The 4270-nt window shown below is 39.9% G+C and overlaps 1 long non-coding RNA gene across 1 annotated transcript; it reads left to right on the top strand.

The window, feature by feature from the left end:
* Positions 1-2123: 2123 nt before the first annotated feature.
* LOC131630896 (uncharacterized) lies at positions 2124-3571 on the top strand. Its single transcript, XR_009292545.1, has 2 exons — positions 2124-2718; positions 2806-3571. It is a non-coding gene; the product is annotated as an uncharacterized LOC131630896 (long non-coding RNA).
* Positions 3572-4270: the final 699 nt, after the last annotated feature.

Genomic DNA, 4270 nt, shown 5'->3' on the forward strand with positions numbered 1-4270 from the left:
CCTAGAGAAACGGAACCAAGCACCCTAAGGGAGCATGCAAACAAGGAGCGTCACAAAGATCCTAGCAAACATGGCATGTGAACAAGCATCACAGATAAGAACATGCGAACAGGCATCGCAAGCAAAAACAGACATGTAACAGGCATACACGAATGTGAGTGTGTGAACAGGCATCACAAGTGATAAAGCGAACAGGCATCGCAAACAACATGTAACAGGCATACATGTGCAAGTGTGAACAAGTATCACGAATAAAAATGCGAACAGGCATCGCAAACAACATGTAACAGGCATACATGTGCAGGTGTGAACAAGTATCACGAATAAAAATGCGAACAGGCATCGCAAACAACATGTAACAGGCATACATGTGCAGGTGTGTGAACAAGCATCACAAAGATATCATACGAACAGGCATCGCAGATAAGAAGATAGTGAACAAGCATCACAAAGATATCATACAATCGAGCTCCGCTCGAGAAACAAACAAAATATCGAAGTAGTAAACAATGCAAATGCACCACACAAACGAGCTCAACTCGTAAAGCAAGCAAACTACCGAAGTAGTGACCTGGGGACAGGGGAAGTGCTTTAGCTAGCGGGGAAAGCCACCCGAAGCCGCTATCAACGGGGAAAGCCACCCGAGATAGATACACTAAAGATTCTTAGCTAACGGGGAAAGCCACCCGAAGCTACTATCACAGAGGAAAGCCACTCGAGATAAACACGCCACAATCTGTTAGCTAACGGGGAAAGCCACCCGAAGCTACTGTCAACGGGGAAAGCCACCCGAGACAGGGACACCACAGACCGTTAGCTAACGGGGAAAGCCACCCGAAGCTATTGTCAACGGGGAAAGCCACCCGAGACAGGCGGAAAGTAAAAAAGAAAGAAGCAAGGAATAGTAAACAAACAAAAATAGAGCCTCTTTCGAGGGCTTGGCCAGATGAATGTCTACCCTACTTCTCATGTTATGAATGATGCGGCATGCCTACCCTACTTCTCATGGCAAGGTATGGTGCGCGAAAGAGTAAAAAGGACAAAAGGGATACCGAGCGGATAGCAAATTCGCAGTGAGCTAGCAACGCAAGTAGAACTAAGAAACTTCACGTAATCTAACATCCAGCAAAGCCAGGAGTCCAGCATAAGCGTCAAAGCGGTGCGGTGTGAAAATAAATCACAACCACTATGTGGTGCGTATCAAACACAACCACACGAGCAACCTGCAAGAAATACAATCCACACAATACAGGAATATACATCTCAATGAATGAGAGATCGGGTGAATCGCATCGGGAATAAGTTCGTGTCTCACAAATAAAGTGGAACACGATGCAAATCAAGTCGCATCGGAAGCGAATTCGTGTCCCACAAATAAAGTGGAACACGAAGCAAGTCGAATCACAATCGAAGGCTCTCTCGAAGTACCTCGCACATCTCAACAACTGAATCAGTAATAACAAGGAAGCATGCTATAGAAAATACTAGCAATTAAGTCGTCCTAAGAAAATTCTAAAACAAAACCTAACAAGATTAAATTGTTTTTTTATGACATTTTCAAAGAATTAGAACTAAACTATGCAACAAAAATTTAAATTCTAACAAGGAAAAGATTACATGTTTTTATTATTATTTTTATCAAGCTCAAAAGTCTAATTAAACGTAATGCTTTTCATGGCATTTTCTATCTAAAAACTAACAAAAATAAGAGATCACATGTTTTTGTATTATCTTTTAATCATGCCAAAGTCTAACAAAACTATTGAGATTATAGCATTTTTATTACTAAAAAAAAATGAAGAAAAACTAGTTCTAAAGCATGAATTAAAATGGAGTCAGAAGGTTTATTGAGTGAAAATATGGTGCAGACAGCAAGGTTAGCGCAAGGCCCAGAGATTGAGGCCCAAAGAATCATTGTTGTTGTACAATAGTTTTCCTACACAAAAATTGGGCTTCTATGGGGGTGTGAAGTGAAACTCGGTGAAGGCCCAATGAAGATTATGATCATCAGATTTTCAGATTCTTCTAAGTCCAAAATTGATCCAAGTTATTATTATTCAGATTTTGCAATATCCATTAATCATAATCAAAAACAATTAATTCCTATTAATCAAGTAAAAAAAATTACGTTAATGACAAATTGAATTAAGAGGAAGAGGGTTAGGTTTACATGACTTGTGACAATTGGATGTAGGAAAACTCCCAGACTCCTCCCTTCTTCAACGTGAACGGCGGCGGGCAAACGGTGGCCGGAGTGCCTTTCGATTCCGGCGAAGTCCTCTTCTCCTCTCATCTCTCTATGTTCGGCTTCAACTTTCTCCGATCGGAACATTCTAATCGCCGCCGCGTTTCACTCTTTCCGTTCACAATCTCTTCCCAAACATCCCCTCCGATTTCGTCTCTCTTCTTCTTCGATGACCTCATGAGCTCAAACGCAACGGCACCGTTCTCTTATGCTCACTCTCTTCTCCGATTAACATCATCTTCTGCTTCTGCTTATGATTCGAAGATTAAAGATGCGTAAAGCAGTGGATTGAGTATTGTTTCAGTAATTGTTGAATCTCGTTGCTGATTGAAGGATGAAGATGCGTGGAGATGATGACACGAAGCTTTGACGATGATGATTGTTGCGTGGATTCGTTGTGCGATGATGATATCGTTGCTATGCCTCCGAACTCGACGACGAAGAACAATCGAAGAATTGCTTCAAGAACTCAGGTGATGTTGTCTTTCCTCTTCTAAATTCCTCTGCGTTCATCTGAGATTCATCACGTTGTGGTGATACTATTGTTGATTCTGCTGTAGGTTGTTGTTCACGGAATAGGATCTAGCAAGCAAAAGCGATTGTGCAGGTTCCGTGAAGGATCAATATTCGTTTTCTTTTTGTAATCGTTGACGAATCGTGAAGGTGATTGTGGTTGATGATTCGTTGAAGAACTGCTACGAGGATGATGAAGAGTTGATTCGAAGGTGATTGAAGATTCCCTATGGAGATTGTTGATTGAAGATTATGGAGAATGATGCTTCAATCGTGATTGTTGTGTTGCAGGTGAAGAAACGGCAAGCTTGTTGAAGGTGATGGTGATTGAATGTTATCGTTGCAAGATGATTGGAGAAGGTTCAATTTGCGATGAAGATTTCTGAGATTGAAAGGTTATTGTGGATTCGAGATTTTCCGATAATTTCAGTGTGATGAGGAAGATGAAGAAGGTCGAAGGTTAGAGGATGCAGGTTGTGGCTCTGAGATGTGAAGGTGGTGAATTCTTGGTGGTGAGTGAAGTTCGGTTGAAGGTTTGCTATGATGAATCGTGTTGTGTAGATTTTTCTCTGTTATTTTCTGGAGTGAGGTTGTTACGATGGAAAACCAAGAGAGATTGAAGAGGTTCTCTCATGAAGGTTCAATCGAGAGAGAAGAGTCGGCGAGAGTTTGTTACACCCTTCGTTCATTTTGTTTCTGGATTTTTTATTTATTATGGATTGATGAATTTTCCGGATCTTGTAATGGATATGTAAATATTTTGACATTGAATGGACATTTGAACTTTGATATGAATGAACTCTTTTTTTTTTATGGGCTCCTAACTTCAATTCCGATCAATTCACATGAATGGACCTTGCTTGCATCTCACAACGTTAATCCAATTAATAAGCTTGAAATATTTTGAATTCATAGGATTAAGTAAACAGTTAAAGGAATTCTTTCACATCAATCCTCAATTCTCAATGAAATTCAATCCGCATTCTTAACGAAACCTCAGCTTAAACTCTCACATCAAGTGACTTGCATTACGAGCAACAAATATTTGAACTCATAACAACACCTTAATCACAATGACCCCGCGAACCATATCTTGTACCATGGCTAATATCTTGACTTGCATAACAAGCAATTGGAGGAAACCTTAGCACCGAAATTGTCTTAAAAACAACAAAAACTCTTTATTATTTTTCTCAATTTTTTGAGAGACGAAATAAACGTCTTTCATAACTTATAGCACAGAGAAAGAGGGCAAATTTTGGGGTGCAACAAGGACACAACTTGATCTTGCTTAAAAGCTTTGATCAAGTACAATAGTACTCTTGCTTAAAAGCTTTGAGTACTTCTTACAACTCAAAACAAAACGCCTAGACCAAGACAATCATCATGATGATTGTTTGGCTTACAAGAAAGCTACAACGAAAGACTTAAAAAACAAAGAACTCTAAAAGTTTCTCAAACAAAAACCCTAACGTCAACAGCAGCACCTGCGTGGAATAAATAGCCTTCATA

The sequence above is a fragment of the Vicia villosa genome, unplaced genomic scaffold (assembly GCF_029867415.1).
Source record: "Vicia villosa cultivar HV-30 ecotype Madison, WI unplaced genomic scaffold, Vvil1.0 ctg.000747F_1_1, whole genome shotgun sequence".
In the NCBI taxonomy this organism is placed as follows: domain Eukaryota; kingdom Viridiplantae; phylum Streptophyta; class Magnoliopsida; order Fabales; family Fabaceae; genus Vicia; species Vicia villosa.